The sequence below is a fragment of the Myotis myotis genome, unplaced genomic scaffold, assembly GCF_014108235.1.
Source record: "Myotis myotis isolate mMyoMyo1 unplaced genomic scaffold, mMyoMyo1.p scaffold_m19_p_6, whole genome shotgun sequence".
In the NCBI taxonomy this organism is placed as follows: Eukaryota; Metazoa; Chordata; class Mammalia; order Chiroptera; family Vespertilionidae; genus Myotis; species Myotis myotis.
In genome coordinates, this window is record NW_023416368.1 from 12,194,731 (window position 1) to 12,217,576 (window position 22,846).

The 22,846-nt window shown below is 38.9% G+C and overlaps 1 non-coding gene across 1 annotated transcript; it reads left to right on the forward strand.

The window, feature by feature from the left end:
* Positions 1-224: 224 nt before the first annotated feature.
* Positions 225-331, forward strand: LOC118659381. Its single transcript, XR_004968517.1, has one exon. It is a non-coding gene; the product is annotated as a U6 spliceosomal RNA (small nuclear RNA).
* Positions 332-22,846: the final 22,515 nt, after the last annotated feature.

Below are 22,846 nucleotides of genomic sequence, written 5' to 3' on the forward strand. Positions count from 1 at the left end.
TCCCCTCTCTACCAGGAAGGACAAAAGTTAATCACTGGAGACAACTTTAGACCCTATTAGCAAGGTAGCTTTTATCTACCATTAGTTTCCCATATACTTACCTTCTCATAGTTTGCTGCTCTCAGAAGCCTAAAATTGCTTTCCTTTGTCCTGTCATTTCTTTACAAGTTATTATTTTTTGTTGAAGATGGTATATAGACCTTGATTCTAAACCACTCTTTTGAGTGCTTGCTTTGGCAGCACATATACTAAAATTGGAATGATATAGAGAAGATTAGCATGGCCCCTGCACAAGGATGACTTGCAAATTCATGAAGCATTTCATATTAAAAAATAAGATAAGAGACCACCTCTTTGAGTTACTCTTCCTAGGTTACTCATATATACACATTTTAATAAACTTCTGTTTGTCTTTTTCTTGTTAATCTGTTTTTTTTTTTGCTTTTTTGTTTTTTAAATTATGGAACCCCAGCCAAAAACCTAAGAGGAATAGAAAAAAAATTTTTCCCCCCCACTACAAACACAACCTCTGACCAATCATTGGCCAGATACCAAGTCATGCTGATTCAATGGTGACCCATGGGAAGCCAGATTTTAACAAAAAACAATTTTAAAAAATACTGAATAGAAACATCAATGTCTACACATCAAGGAAGAGATAGACTGCATAGAATTAGGTCAGGCAGCTTACTAAACAAAATGGCAGCAACAAAAACTCCAGGAGGGGAAAAAAATCAGAATCCAGAATAGCTACAATATATCAAAAATGTCCAGTTTTCAATCATAAAACTAATGGGATGAAAATAAATAGGAATGTTTGCTTCTTAAAGGGAAAAGAAAGAAACAGGCAATTGGAACTATTTCTAAGGGTGCCAAGATACTGGATTTGACAGAGAAAGACTACAAAACAACTGCCATCAATATATTCAAAGTAGTAGAAAAAAAAGTTTCATGAATAAAAGGAAATTATGATGATAATGACATATTAAAAAGAGAATTTCATTATAAATAATTTATTTTAATGGAAATTCTGGAGTTGGAAAGCATAATAACTGACTCAATTACTAACTCTGACTCTAGAAAGAAATGAAATAATATTTTTTTATTAACTCTTCTATAAAATTTATTCCATGAGATTAGTATTAACAAATTAATAAATTACAGGCCAATATCTCTCATAAACATACTAATAATAAATAGAAAGGAAGAAGTAAACAAGAAAGAAGTAAAACTATAAATTTTCTTCATCTATAGAAAATAAAATCTTGTAGAAAATTCTAAGAAATCCATAAAAACACTGCTAGAACAAATAAACAAGACTAGCAAGTTCACAAAATACAAGATTAAATAATAATTCATTGTATATAATGCAATAACAATGAATAATCAGAAAAGGATATTAGGAATTACATTCTAGCCTGGCAGGCATGGCTCAGTGGTTGAGAGTCAACTTTTGAACTAAGAGGTCACTGTTCAATTCCTGGTAAGGGTACATGCCCAGGTTGTGGGTTCGATCCGTAGTGTGGGGCGTGCAGGAGGCAGCTGATCAATGATTCTCTCTCATAATTGATATTTCTATCTCCCCCTTCCTCTGCTGGGGTTGGACCCCAGCAGGTCCAGGGGTCCCCAAAGGTGTGGACGGAGTCGGCGAAGAAGGAAGGACACGGAGACAGCGTTCAGTTGATCAGCAGCCTAGCCAGGATCTCCAGCCAGGATCTCCAGCCAAGTTCTGGTCTGGATCTCCAGAGAGGTTCTGCTTAGGATCTCCAGCTAGGTTCTGTGTCCATGTTCTCTTGCTAGGTTCTCCAGGTTCTCCAGCCAGGTTCTGTAGCCATGTTCCCTCGCTAGGTTCTCCAGCCAGGTTCTGTCCAGGTTCTCCAGCCAGGTTCAGTCACCAGGTTCTAGTCAGGTTCTTTTGTCAATTTCTGTAGTCAGGTTCAGTCCAGGATCTTTTGCCATGTTCTCTCCAGCAAAGTTCTTCTGTCTGTAGGTTCTGTGTGGGTTCTGTCTTCTAAGTTCTGTGTGTAGGTTCTGTCTTCTCTTGTCTTGTTACATCTGTATTTATACCAGTTGACTCCAATCCTATCAATCTCTATTCCAAAGGTTAGGGCGTTTCTTATCTCCATTCCAGGGAGTAAAGATTATGTAGCTTAAGCATGATTGTTCGTAGTTAAAGTGATTAATTACCCGCCTGGCACTTAGTTAAGAGGTTTTATTCCCTCCCTAACTTCAGGGGAAAATCCCTACCTGGGGAAACAACCTTTCTCAGAGACCTTGGTTAAAACACATAGTGCCAAGAAGGTGAGCAAACATATTAAGAACAGTATGCCATATATGCCAGGTCCCTTGAAACAGCAAGGATGGACCGGCTCCCAGCATTCCTCTCTGAAATAAATTTAAAAAGTTTTTTTAAAGTGAAGATTTGACTGATGCCATTCAACATGAAAAGTTTGTATTCCACCCCCTACCTACGTATTTACTCATTTCTATCCGGAGATACCTGGGAGGCAGCTCATTTCCTTTATATTGTTCCCATTTATAGGTCCTAGCCCCTGACTCAGTCATCTGTGTTAATCTAACAACTGGCCCCTAGCCCTGGCCCAGTCATCTGTGTTAATTTAACAAATACTCTAGCTCCCTAATGGAGCCTTCTGCAAGGATGGCTGGGACTGATGCAGAAAAGTAAACAGGAATAAGAATATATGGAGTCCACACAGTCTATTTGCTTGGGTTTCCTATCTATGAAGCCCTTAGTATCACTAACTTCTTCCAAAGGCCTTTTCGCCTAACTTTACCAAACAAAACAAATATAAAGTCTTTCTCTTCACTGAACCATGAGCCCATCTTTTATGCAGCACCCAGGTTTCTCCCTATATGATTAACAACTCTTCTACCCAAGTTTTATTTGATGATCTATTCCCAGGAATCTGTATGATTCTGATCACTTCTAGTCCTTTTTGGAGGCATACATCTACTAATGTTCAGTAATAACTTCATTTGGAGAAGTATTTTATATTTCATACTAGAGGCTCAGTGCACAAAATTTGTGCACTTGGGGAGGGGGGTCCCTCAGCCCGGCTTGCACCCTCTCGCAGTCTGGAAGCCTTCGGGAGATGTCTGATTGATGGCGTAGGCCCACACAGGTAGTCGAACATCCTTAGCGCTGCTGCGGAGGCTGGAGAGGCTCCCGCCACTGCTGCTGCGCTCGCCAGCTGTGAGCCCAGCTTCTGGCTGAGTGGTGCTCCCCTGTGGGAGTGCACTGACCACCAGGGGGCAGCTCCTGCATTGTGTGTCTGCCCCCTGGTGGTCAGTGCTCATCATAGCAACCTGTCGTTCCGCATGTTTGGTCGATTTGCATATTAGCCTTTTCTTATATAGGATATCCTAGAGCTTGTTCTGAAAATCTCTGGCTAGTGGCATATTTGATTCTTAGTCTGGGTACTTTGGACACCTTGGACATAACAGAGAAATTATCAATCCATATTCATGTGATCCCACTTTACTCTGGAATAGGCAGTGGGCTTGTAAGTTTTTCATTGAAACTGATAGATCTTTGTTATGTCCCCAAAAGAATTCCCTCCCAAATTAAAGAAAAAGACCTAACTAACTATATGTTGTAGTTGGTTAATATTCTTTTAGTTTGATTTCACTTTAAACCTGTAAAATAAAAAATATCCTTACCCAAAGCAAGATGAAGCAAAATAGGCAATTAAAGCATGGTCTTAGATTTTATGCACTCATCTTCAAATTTTACACACTTACTGTAAATCTGCTGTGCTAAGAACCCTTTTTTCCTGCTTTAACATTCAGGACGAAGCGATGTACATGTCTATAGACCTATTTGTCAGAAAATAAAAGTAATGAATGAGAGTCAGATTTGAATAAGAGTGGACTAGACATGAGAGAACAGGCCTAGGCAGCTTCAATTCTCCATCTTAAAATTACTTACTATTGTTGGGAATAATAGAACATCAAAAGGATAAATTCAAAACTCAAATTAGTTCCTGTCCTCCCAGGAGAGACCGCCTGCCTGATTCGAATCTGTCTTTCATGTGCTGTTCTCACCCATACTTACAATTTCAAGGGCTAGAATGTCATTCAATATGCAGAGGCCTGTTAGAATTAATGAGAGTTATATTTAGAAATTCTTCTACTGTGAGATAGAATATAACATTAAACTTTTAAGGTCATGACAAGGACCTATTGACAAGGGAGAGTTTCAAAAATATGTAAATTAGCTACTTGGGTAATCACAGGCTGTGCAAATTAAAAGGGACACATTTATTCATTCTTTTCACACTAAGGCTCTGTCAGAATAGAGTTGTGTTATTTTCTGTTACAAACAATCCCAAAATCTCACTGTCATAAAAATAAAGGTCTATTTCTCCCTCATACCACATAACTGCCATTCCCAGTCTTCTCACTCCTGGTGTCTCCATCTCAAATGTTGCTGGTCACTCTGACAATGGGAAAAATTAGTTCTAGAGTGTGTTGCACTAGTGATTAGCTGTTTCTGCCTTAAATGGCTTTCTCATTTCTTTCACAACTTTTTAAAACAGGCCATAAAACCCCACCCAATCATAATAGGCAGGAAAATGCAATCTCTCCAGATACCTCAAGATTACTACCAGAGCCGTAATCCCAATAACAAAAGTCCCTGCTCTTAGAAACTTATTAGTGAAGGGAGTCACACAAATACAAAGTATACAAATAAATAAAGAGGTAATTTCCTGTTGCAGTAAATGATATGGACGAGATAACCAATGATGTGATAAAGAGTAACATGAGGAAAGAGAGAGGAAGAAGGTCCATTTTAGATTATGTGGTTGGTTATAGGATAAAGTAGACAACAGGTACATTTTGTTATCTTTGCCCTTTTAAGTCCACTCTCCTTCCTTTTCCATCTTGTTCTGTGTCTTTAGAAGTTGACCTGGGAAAGGCCAAAAAATATATGCCACCTCCAAACATGACTATAGATGTTCGAGACATGCCATCCCAAAATATGCCACTTTGGTATATTAATGATTTTGAGCTTTAGGTATTTGAAAAACAGCAGATACAGGGAAAGGTGCTCTCTGAACTCCCCTCATCTGCCTAAAGACAGATCATCCAAAAGGAACTCAACTGTCATAAGTCCCCGCCCTGGAGTTTCATCAACCAGGGAAGATTGACTTTTATCACAGAAGAGACTAGAAGTCAACACTACACCCTGACAAACTGTCACAAACCATCATGCTTCCCATCCATTCTTCTAAGGGCCCATTAGTCTTTCCTCAAAAGCATTTACTCTCCCAAGAGGACTATATCCTCCCTTCCCTTTCCCTATCTATAATAATAAAAGCATAATATTGCTAATTAGACTGAACGTCCTTCTGGACGACCTTCCAGACGAAGCCAGGGCTGCAAGGGAAGCCCGGGTTCTGGGTGCCAGAGGGAAGCTGGTGCTGGCAGCCAGGGGAAGGAAGGCCTACTCTTGCATGAATTTTGTGCATTGAGCCTCTAGTTAAGATATAGTTAAGTCTAAATTTTAGGACACCTATGGGAGTTCCTCATAACCGCTTGGATACATGAGGTATACATGCTAATAAACTTCTCTTTGTTTCTCTTTTTATTAATATATCTTTTATTACAGAGGTCTTGGCTGAAGACCTCTGAAGAATAGAGAAAAAATTATTTTTCTTCCCGTATACATGTATGGTCTCCATCAATGGACTTCTTTCCCTCTGGCTTCCAGTTAGGTTCCCTGAGAAGCACAGGACAAAATCCAAGGGAGGCAGGAGAGTGAAGTCCTCACTCCTGGGCTAGGGTTGCTGCTGGCTGGCAGCATTCCACAAGGATGGTTACAATTCCTGTCCGGTGGCCCTCACCACATCCATTTTCTCTCTGCCCAGAACAGTGGCCAAACACTCGCCAGCTCCTTCTGGCTTAAGTGCAGTAAATCCCTAAAGTTTCTAGCCTCAGGGTACTGCACTATCCATTGTTGTTTCCCTAACTGCTCTAGAGTGAATTGTGTCCCCCTGAAAGTCATATATGAGGACCTAGCCCTCACCGCAACCAGACCATTGCTAGCAACCTGACCCCAGAATTCCAGCCTGTGAAAAAATAAATTTCTGTTCTTTAAGTCATCCAGTCTATGGCATTTTGTTATGGAAGCCTGGGAAGACCAAGGCACTAAGCTATACTTTTCTAATAATCCCGTTATTAAACTCTTTTTAAATTGTCCAATATGAGTATGCCATCTTTTTCCTGCTGAGATCCTTACTAACGTAAAATGTGCACTTTTAATTCTCATTTGTTTGTACCTATAATTTGTTTCCAACTTGTAATTTACTATATATATATATATATGATGGCTTAATTATGACTTAGAAAATTAGAAGAAATTTTTGTTTAAAAAGGCTAAATAAGTAAATATTCCATTTATGTTTTATTTAAGGCACTGTAAAGAAAGAAGGCACAGTATGGTATAATAATTCAGAGAATGGGACTGGAGATTTAGGCCAACTTGGGGTTGAATCCCATCTCTGCACATAGTAGCAGAGTTACTTGCCAGGTTACTTCTCTAATATTCATGTTCCTCACCTGTCAAATAAGAATCACCATTTCATTTATACCCAATGCAATTATTATAAGATTACAGTAACAGCCCAAAATGAAATGGTGAAAACTATTATTCTTACTGTTATTTATTACTTTTACTCTCTTATCAAAAATCCTTTTGTGATATAGCTATTTTTAGAAGCTTCTTGAAACTTGAGCATATCCATGGTGCTAGTCCTCACAACCTCATCATAAGCCTATATGGGATTTTTACATTGAAGAGAATGGATTAGAGCCATCAGTAGGCTCCCAAAGCAACATAAAGCCAAGAGGCATCTGTAGGCATTTTGCCTACAGAACATTTTCTTTAGAAGGGAAGCTAATCAAAGCCTTATTACCTTTAAGGAAGTGTTTATATGAAATGCAGGACACAATATAACTTATTCTAATTAATTACTCTTTTGTGCTTAGAATAAGTTGCTTGACAAATTATTTGTTCTGTCTGTACATTCTCTCTTTATCTCCTTTCTTGCCTGCTGCAACATCAGATAGATATGACTTATACAGAGAGCTGAAAAATACTAACAAGTATTAGCCCCTTCCTCAGAAACTAACATAAGGCTTATTCACACACCACCGCACTTTATTTTTCTTTGATAACACTGAATTTTCTATAGCTCAGTCTGTAACATCTTACCAGGAAGTCAAGCCAGGCTCTGAAGTCTGCACGTATTATGAGCCTTTGCAATAGGAAAAAAGATATCTCAGCAGGCAGATTCAATCATGAAAAGTCTGAAAACCAACAATTTATGCAATAAGGTTACATAACAAAGAATACTTAGCTTTTTAAATCCAATGTCGAAAAATTTCTCTAATAAATTGCTACTTACACATGACCTTGAAAAATACCTAATCTGCCCATACTTCCAAGATGAGAGTTTAAATAAATGAGTTACATGACCTTGATCAACTTCCTTAACCTCTCTAATTTTTGATGCCTTATTTAAATGGATAACTAATAGTACACAGGGCAAGGACTGCTGAGAAAATGAAATGAAATAAGGCATACAAAGTATTCCTCCTAAAATATGAAAGCACTCAATAATTGTTAGATGCTCTATTTTATCTCACATCCATTCTAGCTGTAAAATATTATGACCCACTGCCATTTCAAACATTTGACTCATCTTACAATAGAAATTCTTAATGTTATATCACCACTCTTTTATTTTTTAATTTTACTTGTCAATTACAATTTGTGTTCAATATTTTTTTATATTGGTTTCAGGTATACAGCATAGTAGTTAGACAATCATATACATTGCAAAGTGGTTCCCCCGATATTTCAAGTACTCACCTGGCACTGTACATAGTTATTACAATATTATTGACTCTACTCCTATGCTGTACTTTACATCCCCACTCTTTTAATTTAATGTTTTCCTCTAAGCATTTTTATCCCCAAAACAGCTGAAAGTTTTCAAGGTTATCCCATGTGGGTGTGCCCATGAAGATCATGGGTTATTAAATAATTCCATACTAATAAGCAAAAAAAATTTTTCTGATGTTTGTCTCATTACAGTCTAGAATAAAAGTAGGGTGAATTTTGCCTTAGAAAGACCAGGAAACCAGATTTTAAATATTAGACATCTACAAATTTGCTTCAAGGGTTCATTTGAACTTTAGAGTTTATAACTTTTAAAAAAGATAAGGGGAAGAGTGAACAGAGATAAGTTCTTTTTTAAAAATTATTGAATGTCCATTTTATTTTATTTATTTATTTATTTATTTATTTTTTGCCTCAATCAGAAGGACTTGGGCCGCTCACGAGCGGTGAATGTCAATTTAATTAAATTTGTGCACATCCGAAGCTTAGAAAATTACCAGCCTTCAACATTTAAGAAGTTCTTATTCATATTTTGAGGTTTCTGAGTTTTCTTTCATAATCAGAAAGTACATTTTAAAATGGGAAGGGGTACAATCCCAAATAGCCACCAGGTGAGGCCATGTTTCTGAGGCTCATTCATGCCAGAGAGTTGGTCAGAGTACTGGATGAACTCATCTAAAGAAAAGTATGTTTATGCAGTCAAATATCTCCCAGTTCCCTTAGATTTTCCCCAGCCAGGACCCAAAATGTAAGGAATTAAGCAAATAAACATACTGTTATAAAATGGTACAACCACTTTGGAAAATAGTTTAGCAATTTCTTAAAAGGCCAAATATGCAGCTATCATATGATTAGGCTATTCCAATTCTAAAAATATACCCAAGATTTAAAGAAAGAGTAGATGTCCATATAAAACCTTTATTAGTAATAGGAAAAAATAGGAAAAATTAGAAACAACCCAAATGTCCATGAACTAGTAAATGAATAAACAAATTGTGATATAGCTACAAAAAGGAGTGCTATGCAGCAATAAAGCCATGAATTTTATATATACATATATACACACACACACACACACACATATATATATATATATATATATATATATATATATATATATAGACACAAAGGAATTTTAAATAATGATGTTGAAGATGTCAGATGCAAAATAGCACTGACTGACTGATTCCATTTATATAAAACTAGAGGCCCAGTGCACGAATTTGTGCATGGATGGAGGCCGGCTGGGGGGAGGGGCCGTGGGCAGTTGGCAGGCTGGCTCCACCCCCTGGTTGAACTCCCAGGCCAACTCCTGGTCTAGGGGACAATTTGCATATTAGCCTTTTATTATATAGGATTCTAGAAAATGCAAAGTTATCTCCATTGACAGAAAGATCAGCTGTTGCCTGGGGATGGGGGTGGACAGAGAGGAGGCAGAAGGGAAGATCAGAGGAGTGACAAAGCTTCAGGGTTGATGGATTGTGATTGTGACAGTTTCATGGTGTATTCATGTCTAAACATATCAAATTATACTTTAAATATACGTAGGTTTTGTGTCAGTTATGCCTCAATTTTTAAAAAAATGGATTTCTCAAGTTTAAAAAAGACTAAAAATTCATTACAATGTGCGACCATTTATTATACCCTTCTTTTAAAAATCATATACAATAATTGTAGGACAATAAAGGAAATGAACATTGGAATTCAAGAGTTATATAGAATTCAGGGTGTGTATTTTTTCTTTAAGTATAACAGTAGTTTTATAGGGAAAAGTTGCTTTTTTAGAAGATGCACCTGAAAGGATTCAGGATGAAGAGTTAATTTCTGCAAATTAAATTTTAAAAAATACCAAGAGTAACGGTGTCCCTTCTGGAATCTAGGTTGAGGTAATACAAATGTTCTTTTGGCTATCTTTTTATGCATTTTTGAAATATTTTATAATAAAAAGATTAATATATTACTTTATTCCTTTTCATTTCACTCCATCTTCATTCAGTAAGCAGTAATAATATATTTTCAAAATATTGTCCTATGTAACAGGAAACAACAGTCAAAATCATCTTTGATCATTTAATTGGTGAACATTATTCTCTCTATGAGTTTCTGAGATCACATGTAATAGCCCAGACTGTTAATGAAGCAACTAACTCAGTTGATCTAACAGCAATAATAATGATAGGCACTAACCATGATCTACAGCCTTTATATGTATTTAATTATCACCTCTCTTAATGTAACTCTCTTAACAATTCAAAAATGTAGATGTTACTTTCATTATTTCTGTTTTACAGATAAGAAAACAACACAAAGAGGATTAACTGTCTCATTGAAATTTACATAGAATAAATGGAAAAGTGGCTATCATGCCCAGGCTGTCTGAGTCTAGAGCTGTGCTCTCAAGTCTGAGATCAGAAACCCCGATGCCTCTGAAGTCCAAGCCAAGTGGAAATGACCAGGTAGGGTCTGTGACAAACTAGTGAAGTGACGAAGCTTTGGGAGTGATGGTTTTGCTCTCTGCTTCTTGGCTGATGTTGCCATGAGTTTGGATTTTTCAAGAAAAGCCAGAAATATGGATTTTTACATGAACTATTCTGGTTGTTTTTGTTTGATTACTTGTTTGCATTGGTGACTTTCCTTTTTAAAAAATGTATTGCTAAAAAGTAAACATTTTAAAAAGCTGAAATGAGCCCATAGATTCCAGTTTGCAATCTATAACAAAACAAGCAAAGCCCCTGGTATTGTTGCATTAAGAACCACATTAAGAATTTCCAAGAAATTATTTTTTTTGGATCCATGATCTAAGCTATTGGTCCAAACACTGGTCCTGTACACAGAGGTCAAGGAGCGATGGAAGAAAGACACAGACCTCTTTAGATTGGTGGGTGGCTATTTGAATAAGCAAGGGAACTTGCAAACAAGGCTTGTCCTGGAAGCTACAAGGTGAGTAGATCTCTGTACTCACCTGCCAGAATCTTAAAAAGTTTATATAGAGGCATTAACTGGTTCAGTCACCTATATATGTCCAGATGGTCTCAACAACACATTGCTCTCCCAAGGTTGCATCCTTGAAACAGCTCTGGCTGTGAGAATGGTGGGCCATAGGAAATTCCAAGGACAGGGGAGAGGGTGAGAAGTTTATGATTGCCCCGGTCCAGCTCCACCGGTTAACTGTCAGCCACATCCTTTCAATGACCTTCTCCAACACAAACCAAGAGTTAAAATATTTACTCTTATCCAAGGATCCCTGTTCAATGATAATTCTGAAAATAGAAACTCCTATGTAGAAAGAAGTTTTGTGGCATGCACAGCAGTACATACAGAACTTAGAACATGCCTTAACGCTCAACCATTTCCCCAAGTTTCTGTGTCAATTGTGCACAGAGGAGACTGAATACAGAAGGGGTGATGTGAACAAAAACATTGTTTCTAACCTCCATCCCCATTCTACCCCACCTTGTTGACTTTCAAGAAGAAAAGGCAGATATGAAACAGATAACAGTGTTTGCCTGCTCAGTGCCCCCAACAGACGACACAAATGTATACAGATGCCCTTTCTTTATGCTGTCCTGTGCCTTTCCTACGAGCACCTTACGTAAAAGCAGACGTTTCTGAGAATCTCTCTGCCTGGTCTGTGCTCTCAATCTGGCAGCACTCCCCTTTTTTCACCTTATGACTAGGCTCAGGTCCTCACTAATAGACATTCTTTCAGAGACAAAGTGAAAGGAGCAAAGGTTTGTGAAGAGGAAAGAAATGAGGATTAGAAAAAAGATTTAAAACAACTTGCAGAGCAGGGATGACACCTTCCCCTCCTGAGCTCCCATCCCCACCCTGCCAAGAAGACTTGAGCTACTCCTCCTAACCTTACCTAGTATCCCAGCATCAGAATCACCTGGCGAGTGCATTTAAAATGCTGATTCCTGGGCCCTGGTCCAGCCCGAATGAATCCACAGCTCTAAGGTAGGGACCAGAAATTTTCCATTTTAATTGCACCCACACAGTGAATTTTAACCAGTTCTTCAGGCAAACCACTGAATTTGATGATTCAAAAAAGCAGCAAGGCACAGTCCAAAATAATTGCTAGCACATATTCAGATTTTTTTAAAAAAGACATTTTAAAGCAACAATCCAAGAAGGAGCTTTGCTCTAAGACTCATACAATTTAAAAAAATTTTAAATAACAATTATTATCAACAAACGTCTGAAGGAAATCTAGTTCATTTATTTTACTTGTTTTGACATCTGCAGATAATGACAAGCTAGAGGGGAAAACGGATTTAAGAATTGTAGCAATTAGTTCATTTGTGACTGATTATTAAAAAATAATATATGCAGCTCTGTGCTTCTCCAGAGGGGACAGTTACAAATTACTATGGTTGTTGGTTTGCCGCTGCCACTGTTGATGTTACTGTTGTTTTTAAAGGATTGCAGCCTCCACATGTTTGTGAATGTTAACATTGTGTGATGTTTGTCAGATTGACAGAGCTACGTTAGTTCCCTTCCGTCTACAGGACACGATGCACAGGGAGTCAGAATTGTGAAGGAGCCCACATATGTAAATGTAACCTGGGGAGCAGGTGCATCCAGAAACCACCTCTTCCCTTCCCATGATTCCCTGCTTATGTTCCATTGATCAGAACCACCTGCTTGCCCTCCTACATTGTTCTCTCTAGTTCCCTCCTCCTCCCCATCTCCCTCTATTCCCTCAGTACATTCACTGTGCTCTCTTGAACCCTTGGACACATATGCTCACTCAACGTTTCTGGCAACATTTTATCTATCTTCTCTAAACGGAAACCTGGCTTTTCTCTGATAAATGATAATACTGAACTCTTAAGTGTACAAAGATCCTGGTGATGTCATCTTTTTATTTTCCTAACCCACCACCAGTCCCATCATCCCAGTATTTAAGGAACTAGAGGTAGGTCAGTGTCAATCTCAATATTTCACTGTCCTTTCAAGGACTCCTCCCTCCTTTTAACCTAGTTATGCCATCTCTTCTGATCTGCTCTTTGTCTTCTAACCTTTCGAGGAAACCCAAGCTTTCCTATGGATCCTGGCCCTTCTCATACCTCTGAGAGACTGTGCATGGATGGACCCCAGCCCCCACTACTTTATCTCCTCTGCTCCAAAGCTGTTCAGGTCTGGGCTTGGCCTTCAGGCTCTAGGCTTCGCCCTTCGGGAAGAGGTTCAGCTGTTGTGCTCTGGGCTAGGCTATTCGGAGGTAGGCCCTGCCCTTTGGGTCTGGTTTGGCTGTTCTGGTGGGCTCAGATCTTTGGATCTTCATAGCGAGGCTCTGCCCTTAGGGACTGGCTAAGGCTGTTTGTGCCTGTGCTTGATTCTCTGTGTTTAGGCTCTGCCCTTTGGGATTGCCTTAAAGGGAAGGACCCTTAAGTGAGCATACTTGGCCTGGGAGCCAGAGGTTGAAAGGGCTGCTGACTCTTGAGGGAGAGGTGGCTGTGCAAGTCACACCCAAGTACTGAGGCTGGTTCCTTTGGTCCTGCGGGAAGGACAGGTATTGCTTGTGGGTTTTGGCCAGCCAGTTATGCAAAAATAGTCTAGGTTCTCAATTCGATATGGCTAAAGATGGTCTTCTTCAGAGGAAGAGCAAGTTGTGGGAGACAAATACAGAATAATACACAAACTGGTTACACAGGGAAACTAAAGAGTATACAGCAGGGGTCCTCAAACTTTTTAAACAGGTGGCCAGTTCACTGTCCCTCAGACCGTTGGAGGGCCGGACTATAGTTTAAAAAAAAACTATGAAAAAATTCCTATGCACACTGCACATATCTTATTTTGAAGTAAAAAAACAAAACGGGAACAAATACAATATTTGTATTTGCATGTGGCCAGTGGGCCGTAGTTTGAGGACCCCTGGTATACAGGCAAGGGCTGCTAACTAGGACAGCAGGTGGACTTCACTTAATGTCCACCAGCAAAAGAATGACAGAAAGCTCTCTGTAGGTGAGGCTACCCCCCTGAAGTATGCCACAATACCCTGCATATTCAGAAAACAGGGATCTCAGGAGCTGTGTTCAAAGCCTGGAACACTAGTGTAGACATGGCTGTTGGAACTCCAGAGGCAGAAAAATGATCCTTCTCCTGTGGCCACACTGTGTTATAGTAATCATTATGGTACTTAATGTTAGGACCTTAGAATGTAAGACCTAAAGCATGTAACCCTGTGTGGACTGTTATAGTAATTATAGTAACTAATGTTAGATATAGGAATACTGTGTGAGGCCCAAGAATGCACCCTTGTAACCCCACTAGTACTGGTAAACAACCTATTTTATAGGAACGCCCAAAGCCTGAACACACCCATAGATTAGCAGACCCCGGGGGGATCCACATATGGCAGCCGCTGATAACACACACACCAACGAAGACCACGTCTACAGAGGGGTATATAACCAAGACAGTCTGATCGACCCAGCAGTGCATAGCTCTCCTGTCGCCAGAGTGTGAGGACCTGTGTGTGCTCACATCTCGGTTCCCAGCACGAAACTCTGCCCAATTAACTATCGATCGACGAAAGAGCCAGCAGCCAACGGCGCCATCTACCCCTTTGTGTGTGTCAGCGAGCATTGCCAGGTGGATCCTTCCCAGTGTCTGAGACCCATCAGGAACTGGTAAATAAACCCCCTGTGTGTTTGCATCTAACCTGTTTGTCGGTGTGTAATTTCTCCGGCCCGGCTCAGATCTCGGTGCTGCCTCTGTGAAAGTGTCTGACCAGAAGGTATTGGCGCAAGCCTCAAGCGGATGGTCCAGACCACCTGAGCATGTCCCACTTAGGAGCAGCACCTATATGGGAACCCCCAGCGCCTTGACATAGGTGACGGGCCTTAAATATATAAGAAATAGAAGTTATTTGGGACACACTGCTAGGAGTATATGGGGGCCACCCTCTTCCCTGAGACCCAGGCTTCCTTCTGTAAGGCAGTGGCGCCCAATGACCTCTCTTATTATTGGTTACTGGACTGTGGGCCTTACAAGTTCTGATCTCCAGATAGCATGTGACTGGGAGTTGGAGGCCCTGCATTTAAATCCCATCTCTGGCTGTGTGACTCAGGTTCATGCCTGTCTGGATCTCAGGCTTCCATTGGTTCAAAGCAGTGGTGGAAAGAGGTAACCTGTCCACCGCTTCCTGCTGGAATATTCTAGGATTCTAAGCTTGCTTTTTGCTCCTATGCTTGTGCTTTTCCCACTATCATCGCTTCTTGTGGCTTCTTGATTCCAAACGTGTGCTGCTTGTGCTGTAGGATACGGTGCTTAGGAATGTGGTGTAAAGTCCTGGCTTTGCCACTTACTACTTCTGAGGTTCAACCTTTTTAGGCCTCAGTTTCTTCATCCATAAAATGATGACAATAAGATAACCTATTTTATAAGGTTGCTATGAGATTGAAAAACAAACAAGCAAGCAAACAACTCCCGGGTATAATGGTTGAAGGTAAGAAGAAACCCAACTCAGACTGGCATAAAAAACAAAAGTGTCTTATTGGCTCACTTATCTCACAGTACACAGGAAAGGTAGGCTTCAGGTTAGGTTTAATTCAGTGGTTCATTTACAGGATCAAGGATATATTTCTTGGTCTCTCCCGCTGCTCTGTCTTTTAATGTGTCAGATTGTGTTTAACGCTGGTTTTCTCTCATGGTTAGAGAGATTATCTTTGGGTTATAGGCTTCCTCACACAAAACAAAAGGGTGAACAAAATGATTACTTCAAAAATAATACCTTTTATTTTATACACTTTTCCAGAGGTTCTCAGAAAACCTCTCATGTTCCATTGTCCAGATGTGGTTAACATGCCCATTCCTGAACCATTGGCTGGAACAGAAAAATCCCTAATTGGTTCAGACTGGCTCAAATGGATTGATTGTTTATAAATAAATGTAGCAATTGTTTACAAACATTTATAAATAAACATTGTTTATAAAAATTTCTCTTTTCGTTGTATACCTTTGATCCATTCCCAATGAAATGATACCTTTGGTTCATTCAAAAACTCTGAAATATTAGTTTTTAACAACTTTGTTCAGTTTTATCATTGCTTTTTGGGGAAAGGATCTGTTGAGAACCCTACTCCAGCATTCTGAAAATCCTGGTCATATCACTTTTGTTTTCAGGACTATAAAGATAAATTTACAAAAACTGTTTACTTGAGATTTAAAAGAAATTTTTTCTTTTATTTTACACAGTTGATTTGTTGACTTTTTAGACATTGGGCATATATTGCCTGCTAATAATCATCCTCCCTTTATTTAGAATTTGCTTGTAGTTACTCAAAACAGTTGTCTGGTGTGATGACATTTAACATTTTCCTTATCAACTCTTCAGTTAGTAGCCTTACATTGGTCAGTAAAATGAACTTTTTCATTAAATTCTAGTATTTAATTTGCTCTCTGGCATACACCTACCTGACTCTTTATTTTGTAGATAGTCATGTGCTGGCTTTATGGAGGTGTGGAAATTTATTACATGAAAATTTCCAGAGACTCTTATTCCTCTTGTACACTCCCATTCATCTCTGTGGTTAATGGCTTCCTGAGTCTCCCACTCAAGGACATCTTTTCAACCAGTTTCGGACACCAATCTGGATCATCTATGTTCAGTCCTTCTTCTTACATCTTTCTTTTTTCTTATTTCTATTCTTTTCTTTGAAGCTGAGATAATATAATACTCCCTTAAAAAAACCTTTAAATATTTAAAAATCTCTTGTTTAAATGGAATGGTAGAACAGAGGTTCAAGCCTAGAAAATATGAACTTGGTTCTGATTCTCCTCATCTATAAACTGAAGAGGTTGGACTAGTTCAGTTCAAGGATTACATCTGGCTCTATAGATCTGTGATTCCGTGGATTTGAATTCCTGTATTAACTATGAAATATGCCTCTTTAATGGAGTTGGTCTTACACATTAAAAGCCAATTAATATATATGGGCAACTAATAAGAAAGACAGGTATGTATTAATTAATTGCTCATTTAAGAAAAGTGTCCTGGGAGATGAGGTGAAATGTAAGGTTCTAAATAACCCTTTTTCCTTTTTCATGCTGTGTTCTCAAACACAAACTATCTTTTGGAGGCGATTAGTGCCCATCACCTTCCTCTTTTGCATATAGGGAGAGCATTGAGAAGGTAATGGGCTGGCAGACAAGGTCACAGAGAAGCTGAGTGTGAGAACCAGAAATGGGATTTCAACTCTAAATAGCCTTCCATTTCCTACTCATCCACAAGCCTTTCTTACTGCCTTTTCCTAGTTGTTTTTTGAAACACATTTAGCCCATTTTGAATTGTGCTACTTATCCAGTACATATTAAATATCAGTGTGAACACTGAGAATGAAAAATTTTGTCAGCCTGGCTGACATGGCTCAGTAGTTGAGTATCAACCAATGAACCAAGAGGTCATGGTTGGATTCCCAGTCACGGTACATGCCCGGGTGGCAGGCTTGATCCCCCACTGTGGGATGCAGGAGACAGCCGATCAGTGATTCTCTCTCATCATTGATGTTTCCATCTCTCTCTCTCTCTCTCTCCTTTCCTCTCTGAAATCAATAAAAAATATATTTTAAAAAATTTGTCACATATTTATTGCAACTACACACTTTGAGCACATGCTTGGTTTGTAAATGAGTCACTGTATACTTCACCCTGTAGACACTGATACTTATATTAAATTTAATTGTTATTTTGTAAGTTTATGCAAATTTTTTGTTATTGTTAATCCTCACCCAAGGATATATTTTCCGTTGATTTTTAGGGAGAGTGGAAGTGGGGAGGGAGGGAAAGAGAGAGAGAGAGAAACAGAGAGAGAGAGAGAGGAAAACAGAGATCTGAAAGAAACACATCGATTGGTTGACTTCCTAATGTGCCCCGAATTAGGGCCCTGGGGCTGGGGAACAAAACTGCAACCCAGATATGTGCCCTTGATCAGGAATTGAACCCATGATCCTTCGGTGTGCGAGCCAGTGCTCTACCACTGAGCCACACTGCCCATGGCTATGCTAATTTTTATTTGAAATATTTCAAAGCACATATGGTTATTTTATTTATTCTCTGTTAGAGAGAGTAAGCTTTATATTTTTTCATATCTTTTTAACTTTCTGCTTCTTTTTTGGTTGAGATTTAGAATTAATCTCAACTCCTTGCCTCACCCAAATAAGAACTACCCTTTCTGAACATACGTTACCTGGCAGGACCCATGCTAGGTGCTTTACAGAGAGGATATCTAATTCTTGAAATAATCTTGAAAGCTAGGACTTGCTTTGTAGGAGGGAAAACAGGCTTAGAGAGATTATTGACTTAGCCACTCACTGTGTGTAGGTAATGGGTACAGTTTTCAAAGATAAAACACTTGCTCAAAATTTGCATTCTTTTCATTACCCCACTTGTCTCCTCCCTGCCTGCCACTCCTATTGGCTCTTTGAAAGGATATTTGTAGATGTTGACTATTTATTTTTTTACCATATACCATGTAATCCAAAAACAGTTCTTAATTATTTGTCCCTGAGTTCCCTGCCAATTGCATGAACATGTAACCCACACAGGGAAGGGACAATCAAGAGGCTGACATAGACATGCAGGGGTACTTTTTGTGCTGAATTTGCCTTTGGACAGTGAGGGCTCTCTGGGAGAGCAGAAATTAGGCAAGGAGCAAGAGACATTGTTTGAACCCTCAGCCATCCATGCCTGAGGCCAGTCCACTCCCCTGTAACATCCAGGTGAAGTAGGACAATATATTCCCACTGTTGCTCCAACCAACTTTAGTTGGGTTTCTGATACTTGGAACCAAACAATCCTAATTGAGAGTTTCTAACACATGGTTACTCTTATAGGACTTGAATTAGTATTGTGAGGCTTGTCAGTGATATAACCTTATCTCATGTAATACTGACTCTTTGGTGGCTGGCTACGTGGCTGTTACAGGTGACAGGCCCAAGCTTCTTACCTGGGAGCCCCAGTGAGAGCAACCATTTGCCTTCTCACTCAGATATGTAAAATTGATGCTGACTGGGTAGAGATGCCCTGTCATCTTCCACAGTTGGGAAGGGAAGTCTGAGGGGGGAAAGATGCAAATGACTTAAAAAATGATAAGCTCTTCTTAAGGTTCCATTTAATTTGATGTGCAGAAGCTTCTGTCCTTGGTGCTGAATATTCATGTTTAGCGAGGAGTCCCAGAGGCTTCACAGCAGCGTCATTTTCTACAATTTCAGAGTGAAGAGAAATGTGCTTTTTGCTGATAATGAACCTGAGGAGTGATGAGGGGATCTGTGGAATCTTTTTTAGCCATTTATGTTCTGACAAGTCATTTTCATAAAAAGCCTACAATTTAGAAAATATTAAGAGCACTATGAGGGCTTTTGCTTAATTCCTAGAAAGCTTGTTTTCAAATGAAGAAACATGAAGGGCAAAAAGACATAAGTAACCCATCATTTAATAAACCCTGATTAAACTCACTATGGGGTGCATGCATTATTTCAAAGTTATTAACTTGACTCAGTTTAAATTGCCATAAATTACATCTGCATGAAGGACTTAGCCAACCTCTCCCCCCAGTAGTGAAAATGTCACGAGATGATAACAGGGCTGGAAGTAAATTGAAGCCAGAATGGAATCTTAATTCATGCAGGTTGATAGGATTCCTTATCACTACTCACTGTTAGAATGCAAAACTTGCTATCTTTTTACTTGGCAGCATTTTTGGTAATGCTAGGGATATTTCTTAAAAATACTATTCTTGAAGGAAGCAAAGAGAGTAACACAAGAAAGTGAAATGTGGTTAGAATTAGAAAAATAGAAGCAGATCTCTTACCCAAGGCAATTAGAACATGGAGAAGGGGTTAATTGAAAAAATCATTAAGAGAAGGAATCATAACAAATGAAATACATATGCTTAAATATTTATTTGTTTGTTTGTTTATTTAATAATCCTCACCCAAGGATATTTTTTCCATTGATTTTTATAGACAGTGGAAGGGAGGGAGAGAGTGGGGAGAGAGAGACATCAATGTGAGAGAGATACATCCAGCAAGGGTCCTCCCTGGGGCTAGGGACCCAATCTGCAACCCAGGTACGTGCCCTTGACTGGGAATGAACCCATGACCGGGAATGAACCCATGACCCTTCAGTGCCCAGGCTGATGCTCTAACCACTGAGTCACCCCTGTCAGGGCTAAATATTTTACTTTATTGTAAACTGTTTTAAAACATATTTATTTGCCGATCTTACTAACATAATCTGAGGCCTTCCTTTGAGGGAAGCTGCACTGATTAGAATTCTGTATCATTTTTCTTGGCTAAACTGCATTCATGAGGCTGAATATCCTATTTCTAGGTTCTGTTTCTTTAAAAATAGTCAGAATTTTAGAATATTTGTAAATCTGCCTACTTCTGACTCTGTGTAGACCTTTTTGATCCATCCATCTCATTCACACCTAATTCAATACAATTTTTGGTAGTGGTCTTGCATCTTTTCAGAGCATTTGACTTGGGTTTCATAGAAAAACAACTTTCATTCTTTTTGAACTCATATTTTAGTGGTTTACATAATAGTTCATCAAATGCTTCAATTACCTTGACAAGTTTACTTGGTATAAACAGGGTAGGAACAAATAGACACAATAGACTCTTAGTAAAAGTACAACTCAACTAGTGGGCCCATAATTGGGTAGAGTGCTAGAAAGACACCCATATGCTTATCACACCATGTATATTAGTTTAGTGACTTTATCAGAGGGAATGGAACAGGTCTATTAATCTAGTGAATACGTTAAATGAAGGATAATTAAAGGCTTTCTATGGTAAAATGTTCTTGGAGAAGGAACTGGACTGGACCTTGTACTCGTTAACAGGTTGCCCCCTTTTTTTTTTTTTTAAAGATTGCTGAGTTTTGCCTCAGTGAGCAAAGAAAAACAAAAAACATATACTATCAAAAGTACACTCTCCTTCTGTTTTTTTTTTTTTTCTTTTTCCAGAGTGAGTTAGCCAATTAGATGTGCACTCTGGTTTCCAGTGTAGCCACCATGAGTGGGATGGAAAGGTGATAGATGGGTTCCTGCTTCTGCTGAAACTAACGCAGAATACTGGACTGCTGGGATACAGGCTGTTTAAATTCTGCTCTGAGACCTGACTTGATCCCAAAGACAATCTCTAGTGAGCTTATTATCTCACAGATGCCATTGCCCTTATTCCCTGTGGCCTTATGGGGAGGAGTGTCATAGTGATAGACTGGAAAGTTTTTGCTGCCCTTGACCATGTGCTGAAATCATGTTTCTAGCATTTTCTCACTCAAAATCCGATAGCAATTGTTTGTCATCAGATTCCATCCTCATGTCCTAGCAGAGGAACCTAAAAATGACAAAATTGCAATTTTAATGCATTACCGAATAATGAGGATACAATACAGCAGTGGTTCTCAACCTTGGCTGCACATTAGAATCACCTGGGAATCTTTTTAAAATCCTGATTTCTGGACCTCATCCTCCGGAAATTCTGTTTCTTTGTTATGGGGTGGGGCCACAACATTAGTCACAAAGAAACAGAATTTCCGGAGGATGAGGCCCAGAAATCAGGATTTTAAAAAGATTCCCAGGTGATTCTAATGTGCAGCCAAGGTTGAGAACCACTGCAGTACAGTCATAGTTTTTCATAAAAAATATTGCTAGGTGTACTTGCATATACAGAATTATTGAATACGTCATCTACTGAATAACTACAGGCTGTAACCTTAAAGGATCAAAGAGTAGAAAGCAAGAAGAGAAGAAATTATGTTCCCATTTTGGCAGATGCGGAGAGGCATCTTGCTGCTCTAATTTATGTATGTGTGTGGACAATCACCAGGGCTCACTACAATGGACATTTCAAGCTGCTGTCAGTATTCATACCACAAATGGAAACTCAAAAGCATTTCCATTTATCCAGCTTTCCTTTATAGGAACACGAATAATAAATAATGAAACCTAAGCCATGCAGTCCTCAGGAGTGATGGAAAAGGTAGGCTCCAGATAAAGAGGCCTTATTCTGATGTATGGTCAGTGCATTCCATGCACTCCCCAAACACAAACAGAACATGAGGAATGAGGAAAGGAGTTCTGAGCCAGAAGAAAAGCTTCTAGAATTAGTGAAAGCCTTTTGACTTATGTTATTAGCTTTGCATTTATAATATTAGGCAACATTATGGTGACAGAACTATTTTCTACTAATATGGGTAAGAAAATTAGGTATTTTTATAGCTTCCCTCAACCCCCCCAAAGACTTCCTGACTCATTTCCATCCTCACTTTTTTTTTGAGTTTTAGGTCTGACTCACTGATGAAATTTCTACTTAGGAAAAGAGTGAGCAAAGCTAGATTTGGTCCCATAGGTACAAAACTCTGATTAGAAACATTGATATATTTATATTACTACATTTTACATGTGCAATTATGTATCAGCTAATTCTATTGGGCATAATTATATTTCCAGTTATTTCTGTTGAAGTTCCTTATGCTAGGCATTTCAAAATGCTGAGCTCGGCCAGTCTGGTTCAGTAGTTGAGCGTTGACCTATGAACCACGAGGTCATGGTTTGATTTCCCAGTGAGGGCAAATGCTCAGGTTGCGGGCTTGATCCCCAGTGTGGGGCATGCAGGAGGCAGCCAATCAATGATTCTCTCTCATCATTGAAGTTTCTATCTCTTTCTCTCCCTTCCTCTCTGAAATCAATAAAAATATATATAAAAAATAAAAATGCTGAAATGTGTACTTCTAATATTTACGGGGATTAATACAAATACATTTTTAAATGTTACAAAACCTATTGCACTGCCTGTGGCTTTAGTGTTTAGTATTGGAGTGGTGTGGGCACATATATAAAACAACATATATTCTTTTAAAAATTATTTTATTTTTTAATTGAATTTATCAGAGTGATGCTGGGTAATA